This window comes from Ictidomys tridecemlineatus, chromosome 1 (assembly GCF_052094955.1).
Source record: "Ictidomys tridecemlineatus isolate mIctTri1 chromosome 1, mIctTri1.hap1, whole genome shotgun sequence".
Taxonomy (NCBI): Eukaryota; Metazoa; Chordata; class Mammalia; order Rodentia; family Sciuridae; genus Ictidomys; species Ictidomys tridecemlineatus.
Genome location: NC_135477.1, coordinates 176,435,120 through 176,452,183, shown reverse-complemented (window position 1 = coordinate 176,452,183; position 17,064 = coordinate 176,435,120). Strand labels below are relative to the sequence as shown.

The following is a 17,064-nucleotide window of genomic DNA, read 5'->3' as shown; positions in this document are numbered from 1 at the left end:
ATACATCATTGGTTAAACACGAGAGTGGAGAAAAGGGACAAAGGTCCAATTGCTTACTATATCAAAGGACTTTCTTGCAAGGAGATAACCTATGAATCAACCTGCCCCCCACCAATGCTTACAGGCGGAATATAAAATAGCACTCTTGCCCTTGAGGAGTTAGAAACTGGTTTGTCAACAGGAAACCAGAATCTAACTTCCAAGCGGTTTTACAGTGTCTGTCAGCAAACATCAATTTCCCTCCATACGGAATAGAAAGGGATAAAAGGGTAGAGAAAAGGCTTGCATCTTTCATTTAATTAGTAAGAAAGAACTTTGATCTTTCTTCACTGGACCTTCATGTTTAATGTGCACTTACAGTTGACATGAATCTATTAGTAAACAAGTCTTCCCATTGCTAAATGAGTACAGTTCACTCTTCATGCTGAATGTAGTGACAAACAATGTGCATTCTTCTGGCAGAGGAAGGAATGATTCCAACGCAAAGTACTATCATAACTAAAAGTTTACATAGGCATTTAAGACAACTATGCTACCTAGATTTACTGCATACCCATAGTTTGGGATTAAATCACGCTTTGGAAATACACAAGATAATTAAGCATTGGATAATTCATTTTCCTAATTTCTAACTTTCTTTTGTTATTATTTGTAAATTAACACCAAGACCAGATTCAACTTCATTTCTTTGGTGTCTGCACTGTAGAGTCCAAGACAGGGCTATGTGAGATTCACACCTATGGTTCAGTCCCGCATAATACCTGAGCTGGCCTTGACTGAAACAGGATCCCATGAGAAGGCCAGTCAACATGAGCAGGTAGGGATCAATCCAAATCCCAACCCTTATGACAGTGACTCAGGCTTTCACTTCTTTTCAGAAAAAAAAAAAAACAAAAAAAAAAAAACAAGACACATCTAAAACAAAGCCTTTACAGAAAACCTGGCCATTGTTTGCTCCATTAATTTCTTACTGCTATATCCTTCTTTAACAAAACAGGTTGTTTTTTTGTTTTGTTTTTTTTTTGAAACTTGGAAGTCTAAAGGAAACCTGGTCTCAGACTCTCTTCCTGACACCGGAAGAGAATACAGCCTTGCCTTTACAGTTTAAGAGGGATGAGCTATTTGACTCACGGTTTTGTTCAATTTTTAGGAATTCTGTGAACTTGTTCAACACAGCCATCATTAAAAATTAAACTATGTAAACTGGCAATGAAATTAATTATATGAAAAACCAAGGTAATAAATCCTCAAAGCTCAACACTTCTGTTTTATTTTTCTGAGCACAACCAGGACAATGTTCTACAAAGTTACCACAAATTCTGGGGTTCAGAAATCTGATGTCAGCTTGTTTCTGCACTGTCTCTTAAGGCTCAGGAGAAGAAGCATTCTTTGATTTTTCTAAGTTCTGTTGTTTTCAGGTAATCCTCGGCACCCGGGGCTTGTGGCAATGACTATGAGAGAGCTTTGAAACAGGCTGTCATATGACTCGTTAGCAATCCTGAAAAGTGTTTCTCCTCAGGCTTGCATCCATATCAGGAGAGCTGGACAGTGTACCTCTGAGGCTAAGGACATTATTTTAATTTCTGGCATTTCTCATATAAAACTCAAAGCTAACTTACAATGTCATATAATAGTTACAAACTTTTTTCCACTCCATAAGATGAAGCATCATCATTGTGCGCATCAACATATTCATGGGTGATAGGACTTCATTTCTAAAGCTTCTGACTGAATTGAGCTTAGTGTTCACATTGTAGACAGAGGGAAGGAAGCAGACCTGGTGAAGATGAATCCTTCCACAACACACCCCAATTGACCCACCTCCTCTAGCCATGCCCCACCTGCCTAGAGTGACCACCACTTGGACTGCTTAGGTTAGGACTCTCACAAGCCAATCATTTCACGTATGAATATTCCTGTATTAACACAGGAGCTTTATGAGGACACTTTATATCCAAACCATAACAATTTATAAAGGAGAAAATGTTGATAATGCACACAATTTTCAAAGCTTGTCATATCTATAGCCTTGACATTATCAACAGTACAAGCAAAATTGAAGAAATGTATTGATAGGTAAAAAAACTTCTTATTTATTGAATTTAGCAAACAAGTTAGCTTTATTTTTTTACCTACTAATGCAAATAATAATCAGAATCCGTGTCTGTCAGAACCACTACTCTAATCGATCAATTACAACCAGTAAGTTGGCTACAGATACTAGTTTGACAAATATCAAGAAGATGTTCAGGAATTCAATGGGCCATGTGCAATTTACAATAAGAAGTATTGCATATTTTATTATTATTTGTTTCTTGAGGCTCACACAATATAATATTCATACAAAACTTAAGTATGCATATATATGCATATTCTTTTTCAAGATCTGGTTGTTAAACATTTGTCAGGATATTGCTGCCCAAACATTTACCTAAGGGTTTGTAAATATTCCTGAAAATAGGAGTCTATATATATATTGAAACAGGCTCTAATAGGATGGTGATATAAATAAAAAAAAAAACATAAAAAGAGTGCAGAGTAGAAAAAACTTTTACCACTTCTTAAGATTGACCAGAACTAGACCCTCCAAGATACTCCAGCAGCATTAATGTATGTAATCAGGAAACTAACCCAAAACAAAACGCCAACAAATAGATCTGTATCACTGTTATCACAGTGATGATAAAATAAATTTCAGGCTTGCAGCTCTCTCTGCTCTCTTTTTGCAAATTTATGTAAAATACAAAATCTAAGAAAAGTGAAAAACTTGCAAGGACCACCCAAGTCACACCTGAATGTCTGACATCATTGACACATGTCAACTTGCTACCTTCATGACAACCAGCCAGCCTGTGACACTGGGCTCTAGTTCTTAGCTGATTTTCACTGGGTATTGATTGATTTATATGTTTAGCTGAAGCTTTCTTTTTGTCATCTGCAAAATAAAAGGTATAAGTTTACCTATGCACTATAAATATTAGGTAATTAAAGGAAATAGAACACATGAAGCACTCCTCACTTAATAAATACGCTATAAATGCATGCTGCAGCCATCGACCTCACAATTCCTGCTAGTAATAATATAATTCTTCATTTTTCCAGTTGGCCTCAATTTTCTGAGAATGTAGGAAGTCTGTGTCAGTCTCCACAACTTGATATAAATGACATCTCTAAAACAAAATGTAAGTAATTCAATTGCTGTGCATTTTTTTTTCCTGAAGTCATTCTAATAAGGAAGCAACAGAGCTGGTCCTTGTAGTGTTATAGCCTAAAATACTTCATGGTAGAAAGTGTATCGCTCTCAGATGATTCCAGCCATGCATGCAAGCACCTACTCTATCTCATGTCAGTAGATAGAAATGCATGTTGAATTCCATCTAATGGAGATCACTGCATGTAAAATTGAGCCATCAGCAAAGAAGTGGTTATGGCATGATCATTTTTACATTGTGTGACATGTTCCTGTAGTACTGTCAACAAACATAAACTTTCATCTCCACAAAGAGAGGTTCTGTAAACTGTATGTCACACTAATGCTTTTATTTTGCATGGTTCTTTTCCCCAGAGAAATTTCTTTTTACCTTTATTTCTTTATCACAATTGTAATTCATTTGTGACAGACATGCTGACAAATCTATTCAGTTTCTTTGTTATTTTACAGCCATTGATTACTTCAACATATTTTAGTTCTGTCTTTTTCCTTTTTTAAATAAATACTGTTCCCATCGCCTGCACAGATACTTTTGAATATGTATTCAGGTTCAAGGGGAGGTACATGCCCCATGTACTAGGCTTGCCACAATTAATTTAAATTTGGTAGCTTGACTTTGGATAGCAGATTGAAATCTTTTCCTCATCACCAAAAATGTCCTTTAGAATTTAACATTTATCAGCATCAGTATAATGTGGTTTTAAAGACCAATATAGCCTATCTGTCTCTACATAATAACTGAGAATAATATTGAGACACCAGTGGAGTTTCAATTTAAATATTATGTCAGATTAGACCAATCTTAAAAAATGAGAAGGAGGTTCTGACATCATACTACATGGTTGAATAACCTAATATCTACATTATTCTCTTTATACAAAACCTTTATTAATTTCATCCTAAAGATGCTGCATACCATGTTCCATGTGGCCACATTACAGTTCAGCATTCATCTCAATTTCTGGTTAATTTATGAGTATTCTTCTTGCTGTCACTTGACTCCCAGTGGGCATTCATAGTCTAACCTATCAGTGCTTAGCTCCCTTTTCTGCTTAATGGTGCTCATGAATAGAGAGACAAATATATTAAGAATAACCTTCTACTTGCAACAACGGGGCTATTGCTTGCTATCAGTTTTGATGGCAAGCATCTTGCTTACCTAAGACTACACTGTCTGGGGCATGTAATTTGTACAAAACTCATATTTGTTGAGTGACAGAGTTCATTCAGTCTCATAAAGATGGTGGTTTGTACTCGTCTCCCTATATTCTATCATTGTAATTCAGAGACTATTCTTGAGGTCCACTTGACTTCTCCTTCACTAAGCATACTAACTCTTGTTTTTACCTTGTTTTCTGAAAGTGATTTCTTTTGTGCTCAAGTGTGAACTATTGCATGATAAACTCCAGGATATTTCAACCATAGGCAACTATTTTTAAAATGAAAAAAAAATAGAACTTTTATTTAGAACATCACTTTACAAAGACTTTAAAATATGTTATATATAGCTCAGTGCATGTCAAAAAGACATTAGTAAAAATTTAAAATTGCTTTTGTTTCATACATATTTAAGACAAGTTTGATGGAAACAAGCAAAAACAGAATGTGAATTTTATAGTAAGACGCACAAGTGAAATTTTTAAAAAATTTCCTGATTTGACCCTCCTTCCTCTGCTAGTTTTAAATTGATGAGTATTTGTCATCTACTGTGAACTTGATATCAGCTGGTAAGAAAAGTGATAGGCTATTACCTTTATAATTTTAGGACCCTGAAAGATGGCCATGTTTTCATGATTCAAAAATAAAATAGTTTATTGATCTCAACTATGCTGAGATGTTTTTGATTGTCACGTCCTGACAATTTGTTGATACACTCCTTATTTTCTATGCATTAGAAATCTCAGTTCAAAACTAGAAAGTATCACATGAGAAGGCAATGAGCCACAATGGCCCTTTCTGTGACCAAAGAAATGCAATGCTATCGTACAACATAACTTCTAGCATGAACCTTAGTTATTCCTAGGATTAACACTGTCATTTCATTTTCCATGTGGTGGCAAAATGGGAACAAAACAATCACAAATATCTTTTATTGTTCTGTTTTATCTTTAAATGCGGACTTCCCTTGAGTAACAATCATTAACTAAGATGATAGAAATATTGCAAAACAGTTTTCTTATCCTATTGGGGCCAGAATTCAGCAAAGTTGTACAGTTGTATAGGTAACCCTTTACAATAGTGTAAGACAGTATCATATTTGTTAGTCTTTAATGTCCTGTAACTCTACCATAACTAATGGAGATTCACTTCTCGGAAACTGAGTGGGGAAGAATTCCTGTACTGTGCACCGTTTCCAGACAATGTTCTCTTAATTTTTTAATGCAACTATTATTATGATTTATAATGGCATTGAATGTTCTCTGTAATCCTTCTCAGGATATGTTCGTTGTTATTAGTGAAATTCTGAACGCCTTGGAAGGGATGTTTCATGAAACTCTTTAATAATGAAACAATTTTCTGAAAAAAGGTGCAACATTCAATTTTTTTTTAATAGGTCAGATGTTTGCCTACAATTTTTAAAGAGCTTTCTATATCCAAAAACACTATCTTGAAGAGATGTTTAATTTGAAGAGAAACTTTTATCACTTACCTTAAGAAGAAATACAGGGGACCTATATAAATTAATAGATAATTATTATTTACCATTTCCTAAATTAATTGAAAAATTCATATTTGTGTGTCTTATGTGATTTAAAGACATGGGTAAATCGTTTAAGTTCTTCCTTTTATAACTAAAACAATATTGAGAACTTTCTTTTAATTAATAAATTCTAATTAAGTACAGCATTTGGAAATGTGTTTTCTATAAAATCACATTTAAAAATTTAAAATTTAAAAACACATTTAAGAATTAAAAAGCTGTGTCAATAAACCTGGAAATTAATCAATCAATCCATAACATGATACTAGCTGGACTTTACAATGACTAGGAGCTCCTTGGCCCAAAGCAGTGATATTTTATTAATAGAAAAAAAAAGAGTTCGGACTACATTGGAGTTCCTGCATTACAAAATCTTTTAAATAGAAAAACTAGCAGAAGGACATTCTCTGTTGGGCTCCGTCTATAGGGTATATTATACAAGATATTGGAAGGAGCTTCCTCTGAATATGTCTCTGTCTTGTAGCAAGCATCCTTAGAGTACTGGATTAGCAAGGCTCCAGCATATAAATTATATATGCCTCTTGATAGTGTATCAGGAAAATTACTGTAAGGCGGAATTTCAATAAATTCATCCTCTTACTTTTCTCCAAATTCCTCAAAAATAGGTTTCAGTTATAGTTTTAAACATCGTTTCCCTTGGACTCAAAAGTGAAAGAGAAAAAAAATTCTAATGCAAAGAAGTACATTTAGCCAAGTTAAAATTAGTGTGAAATTAAATCTTTGTTTCTATTTCTTTTTAAATAGGTACAAGAAGTAGAAGTTCAAAAAAGTTTGACCATATATTAGAACTTGTCACTTACTGATAAATTTTCTATGCCTACAAAACGAGCTTAAGAATAATCTGAAAGTCAATAATTAGAGAGGGAAGACTACTGAAATACTTACATAATAATAAAAAAGTACAGAGATCAAACCAGATGGTTGCATTGGGCATGGAATTATCAGAATTAAAAAGCTGTGTCAATAAAACTGGAAATTAATCAATCAATCCATAACACCAACTATTAGAAAATTTCTTAGACTCTAGATTTACATATATTCTGTTATAAGATACTGTAAAACAGGGCAAAGATTTATAGGTAAATGTTTTATGCTAGACATATCAGACATTGTAATAACCCAAAATAACTTCCAATTTGTAAAAGTCAGCTATGTATTCATTCATTCCAGGTGAGTGTGAAAACAGCACATTTCCCGTATCCACATTCCAACAAAATGCCAAGTTAGCAAAGCAAAATACTTCTATGGGAGATGACGATTATCTCTGAATGTAAACCAGAAAAATACCAGTATATGTAAGCAAGTTATATTTGTTTGTTTCTTTAGGATGGAATAAACATTAGTCAGGGAATTTTGAAGATAAAGATGAAAGAAATGGGGAGGGAAGAAGAAAAGGAGGAATGTATCAACGTGAGCTACAGTGAACATTACAAGCTCCCCATGGTTTTGTTATTGCTAATAAATTTTCTAGGAGATTTGTAGGTTTACAGGAGGATTTCTCTTTCCACTTGCTAATTTGTGAGGGCATATTAAAAAAATCAGCCATTATATATATCTTTAATATATATATATATATAAATATATATATATATATATATATTATATTTTTTAAAGATATTTTACAATGATATTTAGTTCAGAAGCTGTATTAAACCTTTAGGAAACCACCATTCCTGCAAAGTATCATTTAAATGTCCTTATGCATTAGGATGACAATTTACAGGTTTTTCACACTAATTTCTAACATTAAAATGTCCCTTAGAAATCTCTTTCTCTTGGGCTGGGGTCGTAGCTCAGTGGTAGAGTGCTCACCTAGCATGTGTGAGGCACTGGGTTCCATCCTCAGCATCACATCAAAAAAATAAATAAAGGTATTATGTCCACTTACAACTAAAAATGAATTTTAAAATATATATATTTTAATATATAAAATCTTTATATATATATATATATATATATATATATATATATATATATCTTTCTCCCCACTCTGTCCCCAAAAGTTTCTGAATTAAGATTGTAGACACAGTTACTGTTTATACCAGGTTAATTGCTTGTGGTGGCTATGTCTCATTTTGGCATTCCATGCTACATAATTTATAATATATTACTTAATTTACAATCTGGCTGGATTGTTTTGTTGTATAGGGAGATGCAAATGGAACATATTTCATTATCTTAGCTCCTAGCTGAATACTGCAGAGATTGAAGTGGATCTAAATGGGCAAGCCTCCCATCATGTGAGGTTTGAAAAAGACAGAGCCCACATGCTTTTAGCTAGATCAGACAAAAGATTCTGCCAAAATTCACCAATATAAAATGCCTTGGCTATGCACAAATATCTTCCTATACAGAGTCTGCTTCTACTCTTGGAAAAACTGGACAGTTTTAGACATAAGAGAATAAGAACTTCAATCATTACTTCAAAGACAGAATAAGAAACTCTATCTTTAAAATGTCACAAGCTAAAATATTTAGGTCTAGCATCCATTTCTGTAACTCCTGAGGCTTCAAAAAAATTTCTCTTATATAATATTCTCTTAAGATTTACATCTTCCTTAGATGTCCTGTGATTTTCCTCTCCACAGACACCACAGGCAGAGAAGAGCCACTGGTGGCTTCCGGCATGTGGTCATGACCTGTTGCATGCTGGGTTTGCTTTACAGCACGAACTCAGCTCCTCCCTCTGCAGGACCCTTCAGCAAGTGCCATGGTTAGATGTGAGGCATCCCCCCAACACTCATTTGGGAGACCATGCCAAAAGGTTCTGACTGGAAATGATTGGATAGTGAGAGTCAGAACCTAGTTAGTGAATTAATTCCCTGATAGCAATTAAGTGGGTAGTAACCTAAGGTAGGTAGGGTGAGGCTGTAGGAGGTAAGTCACTGAGAGTATGCTTTTGATGTTTATATTTTGTCCCTGATGAACCAAGCTCTCCCTCTCCTTCCTGTTTGCCATGCTTTTCTCCTCCACATCCTTCTGCCAGGATGTTCTGCCTCACCTTAGGGCCCAGGGCAATGAAGTTGGCCATCTATGGACTGAGACCTTTGAAACCATGAGTGCCAAATAAACTTTAATGGCTCTTGTCAGGTCTCTGGGTCACAGTGATGAAAATGCGGATTAAAAACAGTGGAGATTCAAACCTTTCTGCAAATCTCATCACCTGTGATGCTGGCCACTCACAAACTGTACATGTGTAACTGGTAACTTAGAAAAGCCAAGCTGTGGACTTTGTTATCGATGTGATAAGGAGAAAAAAAAATAGACATATCCTCTTAAAAACTGCTTCCAGCAGTAATTATATAATGAACTAATGGAGTTAGAGGGCAACAACAACAACAAATTCAGCAGAATAACATTGGTTGGAAAGAGATGAGACTCTCCAGGGCTGATGGCAAGGAAAGGCAAGACATATTTACCTGGGCAAAAAGGGTCTAAAGAAAAAGCATGTGTCTGTTTTCTTTTGCATGGGAAAAAAAGGGGAAAATGTGAGTCTCAGAGAGAAATAGAGGATAGGTACAACTTATGTGGTTGGGGAAACAAGGGAGAATCTCCTGATGATAGCAATAAAGTTTTGGGAATACTCTGAAGTCTAAGAACAAGCAACACTTTTTGAGATGAAGTGCCTAATATGCTACCATGGCTTTTCTGATGACCATTTTTATATGTGAGCTGATTTGTGAATGTTCATAAAGGAGACAAGTTTCATGTCTGTATCGCCATGGTAAAAATCAGATACTTCATGAAAACACCATCGTAAAAACCTAGATTGCATCAGGGATTTTCAGAAATCTCATTGAAAACTGGTTATTTCACAGATTAGGGAATTGTGATTGGATCATATCAATGTTTTCTGGAATGTAGGGGACAGCTGGTATCTGAAAGAGTCCCATCTGGCATCTGTATGAAGTGTACAACTCACTGCCCCAGGAGTTTACGTACATGAGTGAAGGAGGTAAGAAGAAGATATTAAAGATGATGGGCACTGGGGAACCTGAGGACTCCTACCATTTCCAAAGACGTCTGCTGCTCCTTAGTTTCATGGTATTGGAACCATTAGAAAAGGTGTGTTTAATGTTGTTAGAATTACTATTTATTCCAAGAAAAGCTCCAACTCTAGGATTTATTTTTAAAAAAATCTCTCCAATATAAAAAGGTCGATGGACCAGATTGATATGGGGCCTACCAGCTCAGGAAACCTGCCATACATATTAGTTGAAGGTTTCCCTTCCCTTCCCAGCCCTCCCTTCCCCTTTCCTTTTCTTCCTTGTCTTAAAATTGTTTTTGGCTCTGTGGATTTAACCCAGGAATTATGAACCACTGAGCCATGTCCCAGGCCTTTTTTATTTATTTTATTTTATTTTTGAGACAGGTTTCTCAGAACCTGGCTTTGAACTTGCTATACTCCTGCGTCAGCATCCTGAGCCACAGTTAAAGTTTTATTGTTTTATAAAACTAGTGAAAATGGTATTTAAGTCAGTTCTTTTTCTTAATACAAATCTGAAATATTTCGGATTGCCCCCTCTTCAGGTGTGGTCTCATCCAACAATCCAACAGTAAGATCCATTTATCAGATCCCTATTTCAGGACACATATGGCAAAACTTGACAATCTCAGAAACCACATTCTGTGCATTATGAATAGTGCTCTTTTCTCCTCAAAGACACCAAGCAGTCATCTTCTAGGGTAGGTTCCCATGAACTACTTTCTGATATTCCAAATATACCCTCTCATAGTTAACCTCCACTGCGTGGTAACAACTTTTTATTAAAGAGCTCGGAAAGAGAGATCTCCATCTCCCCTGATTGCTCACCCACACATCTAAAGCATGCAGTACTCTGAAGGAGAGAGAGAAGAAATTGGAGAAGGTATAGCACAGATGAATTTCTCTATTTGTTAGTACTACAGGGTGACTAACCATGATATTCTCCTGCCATTTTCATATCTATTAACAATCTTCATTATAATGAAGATAATGGAGTAGACAGAGCATGATTAATTTCACTCATTCTCAATCAGCTGGTGACACGAAAGAGCATAAAGTTCAGACCCACTTTTGTAAATATGTAGAGGTCCTTAGAAAAACACTCTGAAACATTTTTTAATTAAGAAATGTTCCCAAAATACAGAAAAACAGAAATATTGCTATACCAGATACCCTCTACCCACCAGCGAGACGTAACAAATACTACCATAGTGCCACCCTTATTCTCTCTTTCTTCGGATTTTTAAAGAAAAGCCCAAAAGTTCTTGTGTAACTAAATTTTTTGAAGTTGAAAAAGTTTCCATAGTTTGGTTCAGAATTTTATATTTGTATAATTGCTCTTGTCCAAAATCTTTAGGGCTCACATAAGTAATGAACTGGCAAGATTCAATAAGGCATAAACTATGAAAAACAAATATTTAACACTGTTTTGAACTTCACTGGAATTTAAACTTTCTGCTGCAGCTGAGGTTTATATCCCCCTTCCTCCGATTTATTTGTTGAAACCAAATCCCCAAGGTGATGATGGTCCTGGAGGCAGAGCTTGGCCCCTGAGTGGGGATGGGGCATGTTTAATTTGGTTATGAGGACAGAGCCCTCAGGAAAGGGATTAGTACCCTTATAAACAAGGTCCTTCCTTGTCCCATCAGGCCCATGCAAAGACACAGCGAACAGGAGCACCCTCTGTGAAGAGGAAAGAATTTCACAGACACAGAATCTGCCAGCACCTTGGATTGAACTTGGCAGCCCCCAGAACTGTGAGGAACACTTTTCTCTTGCTTCCACACCACCCAGTTTCTAATATTTTGTGAGAGCGTCCTGAAAAGACTTACATACTGCACAAATGTAAATTCTACCCAAGCAGGAAAAAAAATGAGCTTACTACAGAAACCTGCTTTCTTCATTCCCCTCCTCCTTCTCTTCTCAGCTTCCTTTAATTCTTTTGTCCTTCTTTTCCCCCTCTTTTCTTTTTTTCTCTTTTCTCCCCCTTTCCTTTTAAAGGAGTTCTTTGTTATTTGTAATACTCATAAAAATGTTAGACATTTTGACTCTGTTGGTTTTTTTATAATCAGAGTAACTTTAGGAAACTTCCCGAAACTCTTTGTCCTAATGCTATTTGCAGATGGTGAGTGTGAAAATCTTACACACACTCAGAATCGAGGTGCACTGTGGAAGTGCAAAATCATCTTTCAGAATACCATGCCTTCTTGTTTCACATGATTGGCTAGTGCACAAATATTTCATTGTTTCCCAAATTCAAATACATTTAAACTTCATAGAAAAAGCAGTAACTAAGCAATGCTAAAACTAGAGACACACATTGTATTAACTACAAAGTAGGATCTTTCCCTCTTCAACTTAAATATGGGTCACATTCAGATGCCTAGCAGCTACTGCCCTGTAATTTTAAGTAAAACCTTTGCCATAATGGATTTAAAATAATAACAAGTACATAGAGAAGAGAGAGTCGCAATTATGAAACAGGAATTCACCCCAAGCATCTCTCTCTGGCCACTTTGGCCATGATCCACTTCAACAACATAGGACAGTGTGGTGGTTGGCATGCAGAAAACAGGAGTTTCAAAATGTCAGAGACAAGTGGTTTATTTCTGTGCAATCCAGCTACAGCAAACATTCCATTTCCCCCTGAAAGATGCAATGTTTCTGATTTATCTGAGACACAAGCCCCCAACAATTTTCGAATAGGTTTCATACAATATATTCTAAACACTTCAAAAGTAAGAGATGAATTTGATATGACTCACCCTGTCCTCCTTACTGGTACCTCCTGTTTTCATTCACTCATCATTTCTAAAGAGAGAAAAGGCAAAAAGTAGTTATATAATTTAATCCAGTTATGTAATTTAATCCAGAATATGATACAAATTAGCTGCTCAATGGCAGCTTTGCTTTTTTTTTTCTCTTAATCTCTGACAAGTTGTTGAAAATTGTTCTAATGTTTGCCATCATTAACCATCCACTTTACCAGTTGTAGACCAAAGTAGACCAGGACACATCTGTTCAGGAAACCTAGATTGCTCCCTTTTTCTTCAGAACCCATCTGTCTTTAGATTTCGAGTTAAATGTAGTATTTGGATCTATATTTCATTTTGGAATTTAAAAAAATTCTTTGACTACACTGGGAAGGAGAACAGGCGAATCAATTTTCTCTTTCCTATGATTTTTCTTAGGTCAATCCTCCCCTCCTCCATTTACTCTTTTTTCCTTAATTGTCTCATCTCTAAATGTGTCTACCTTAATTTAGAAGAAACAATCAGGCAGCCAAATTCAATATGTACTACACAAAATGGATACTGGGGATTTCAAACATGGAGCATGCATTCTCATCTTGCTAAATAAAGGGAAGGAGAGGGATGTACAGGAGAAAGAGTTCCGAGAGTTCTCAGATCACAGAGAGTTAATTTTAAGAATCTGTGCATGTGTGTCTGAGAAATGTATTCTATTTGTCTGACATACTTTTCAAAATTTATAAATCAGAAAAATTGTTTGATATCTAATGCAGTTTCATAGAACTCTGAAAAATAAGTAAAGATTGCAGCTTGTTAACAACTGGAGGCTCACCATTTTTCTAATTGCAATTTTATTTAAGTCAGAGCTGAGCACCCTCGTGGGGTTCCCGCTGCTATTAGAATAGCAGGTTAATGCTGGCAAAGACACCTAACTCTTCAGACATGGAGCAAAACAGACAATAAAACAGCAGTAAAACAAGTGGTCACATCCACTTCCTTCTATCTGAGCTGACAGGGAAAATGATGTATGCTGTATCCACAAATGTGCTCACGACAAAAACACATTTATATGAAATACTGGATCCTGAGGCAATTAGACTTTTCATTTATAGCAGCTTGTTACCAGTGTGGTACCAACAATCCTTCGTAATTAAAGGTGTCATTTCATCCCCAGACCCTTGGTGAGGAAAGTGAGAATTCACCTCCCGTTTCTTGCGAAATTCAGTTTTCTAATTATTTTGAAATGGAGGGTGAGGAGCTTCGTCACCCTCTCACCCAGTGTGACCCAAGTTGACTGTCTTGGAAACAGCTTCTGGAAACCAGGCATGCCCTCCAGCCCTCAAGGGAATGTGCTTCCATTTTTACATTCCTTACCATCCTGGCCAGCTATCTTTTTTTTTAATATTTATTTTTTAGTTGTAATTGGACACAATAGCTTTTTTATTTTATTTGTTCATTTTTATGTGCTGCTGAGGACCCAACCCAGGGCCTAGCACATGCTAAGCAAGTATTCTACCACTGAGCCACAACCCCACCCCCTGGCCAGCTATCTTCAAAAGGGACCTAACTCTCAATCTTTAGCAGGTGTTGTCTTATGTTGACACGAGAGGCCCTATGCACCCGGGACAAAAATATCAAGTGATGACATTCAAACGGATTTCTAAAACTCCCAGTCTTTCAGTACTTATATATTTCATAAACAGATGTATAGGTTGTTTCCAATGAAGCTGAATTGCTCAGCTCTGCTCAGAGGATGCTCAGGATAAAATGGGTGGGGAAGGAATCATCCTAACAAAATAGAAAATGTCAAAATATACTAAATTTCAACTAAAAATAACAAATTAATAATTATCCTTAACTGGGATTATTGTGCATTTCTGATAAATTGTGAACCCAAGCGACCCAAAGGTTAATAAAAGATCTGCTGGGTAGCTCCAGTGACCACTGAGGAAGCCATCAGTCTGTCCGCAGGTGACATGATACAATGCAATTCCTCTCTCCTTCCTCCTTGTGCCTTTTTTTTCTAGGCTCAGTGTGACTGGTTGCCAAATGTTTTCCACCCGAAAACTGACCAGTGTGGAGACCTTTCTAGGCTTGCTACAGAACTGCTGTAGAGTGCCCATCTGGTGCAACAACTTTTTTTGAGCCTAATCATGAAGATTTATTTTTTCAATCAGCCACATAATCAAAGGAGTGCTTAATATCTTAAGCTGTCATTGTGGAGAGACAAAGCAGCATTCTACAAAAGAATCATCACTAAAGCAATGGAGGTCCATCTGCCTAATTATCCAGTGAGGAAGATCGCCTTTAGTAAGCGCAATACGAAAACTGTTTTGGGTTCTTCAAAGTTGCTGTGTTCCCACCATCTTCCCTTGAAAATAATGAAAGGGAAGACACAATAATAGCACGTTAGAGTGGATGGCATGAAGCAAGGGCTCCAGGCAAGCTTTGTGTTCCCTCCTGTGAAAAGTATCACCATTTATTATCACTCATTAAAATTTAATTTTATATGGCATCTTTAAAAGGTCATTTTTTAAAAATTGGAATCTTGTAGGCAACATTACTGACTGGTTAACTACTGTGAAAAAAACAAATCTTCATAGATTTATTGTTTTAAGCTATTATTAAGGAGGCACCTTATAAAAACACAACAAAATATTTTCCTCTTCTAAAGCGAGATTGCTCGCCTTTCTAAGTAATTTAATTTGCACAATAGTGTTGCTTGATTTTTGTACTAGAAGCACCTTGGAAACCTAATTAGAAGTGGAAAATCATTAGCATGCAAAGGGTTTAAACCTATAGCTTAACTATGACAAGTTAAACCAAGACTAAGATGGTGAAATACAAATAACACTATGATAAAAAGTGGGGAAGCTAAGCTTGTATCCTCTCTTTGCATTTACTGCAATCAAACTGTACTTCTCTTCTACAGAATCTTATTTCATTATAGACCATGATTGCACTGACTTCTGATCTAAACTGGTTTCATGTCTCTGTACAGTTGTAATAAATATTAATGCTTATAATATCAATATAAAATAATCCCTTTATTCTCCAAAAGGGACAGGAAAAAAATTGTGCACTAAGAATTTCAGGCACTTTATATATATTTTATTATTTAACCCTATTAGAACACACTGGGATGTGGAACTAGTTTTTGAATCCAGAAAACTGATGTTTAGGGAAAATAACTGACAAATTATCAATCCAGATTTCCCTGACTACAGAGATATTTCTACAGCCTGGGCTTACTCCTATAGAAAGTGTTTCCACCTGCATGATAGTTGGAACGAGCCAACATTTTCTGAAAAGAAGAGAATAGCATTTTTCACTTGGGAGGGCATACAGCCTCTGTAGTAACCACTCAGTTATGACTTTTCAGCACAAAAACAGTTGGAGATGAAATGCAAGGCAACGGGCCAGCTGTGTAAAGGTAAATTTTAATTCCAAAAGTGGACAACAGGCCATATTTGGCCAAGAAGCCACAGTTTGCCCTGGAGTAGAGAATAAGCCATGTGAGTCATCAACCTTATTTGTACAACACTGCATAACCCAATGCCTGAGAAGATGATGATTAAGCCATGGTAATGTTATACATGCCACTAACTAACACCTAGATGGAGCGTGTTATATGCTATTCACTTGTCACAGAATAATGCATTTACTTCTCATAATCTCTGTTAGTCACTATTTTTATTCATTGTAGGATTGTAGGAGATAAGGGAATTGAGGTATGAATTTATTAAGATAACCCAGCAAGTAAGTGGGGGGGGAGAACAAGGATTTAAATTATAAAAGTACATAATACACAGTAGGATCTCAATAAATAATGGATCAAATAAATGAATGAATGAATGAATCAGTATAGTTAGCCCTGAATATTTTAAAACAGAATTATATCTCTTGGTCATTAAAGAAGAATCTCTCTTCCAAATCATTTACATTTATATAGCTCAAGGCAAATTTAAAAAGAAAAAAAGGTGAGTAGTCAAATGAAGGAAAATATTAATCTGGTATTGAACATATATTCCTCCATATGAATTAATTGAATTGGTTTTCTTTTCTTTTTTTTTTTTATATACTGGGGATTGAACTCAACCACTGAGCAATATTCCCAGCCCTATTTTGTGGGGTTTTTTTGTTTGTTTGTTTGTTTTTTTAAGAAACAGGGTCTCACTGAGTTACCGAGCTCCTTGCAATTGCTAAGGCTGGCTCTGAATTCCTGATCCTCTTGCCTCAGCCTCCTGAGCTTCTGGGATTATAGTTATATGCCACCATACCAGGCTTAAATGGGTTTCCTCATCTGATAAAGTACTGCATTTTAAATAAGTAGAGGGAATATTGAGGTTTACTTGTCAAGTCCATGTTCATGAGGAAGAAACCCAGAAAGGAAAAG

The 17,064-nt window shown here is 35.9% G+C and overlaps 1 protein-coding gene across 1 annotated transcript in view; it reads right to left on the bottom strand.

Moving 5' to 3' along the window:
- The window catches only part of Tenm2 (teneurin transmembrane protein 2), a 2,558,256-nt gene that overhangs the window by 1,806,413 nt on the left and 734,779 nt on the right, over window positions 1-17,064 (bottom strand). The window contains exon 4 of the mRNA XM_078052148.1: window positions 12,684-12,729. The gene's annotated coding sequence lies outside the window, so the exon portion shown is untranslated. The remainder of the gene's footprint in view (window positions 1-12,683; window positions 12,730-17,064) is intronic.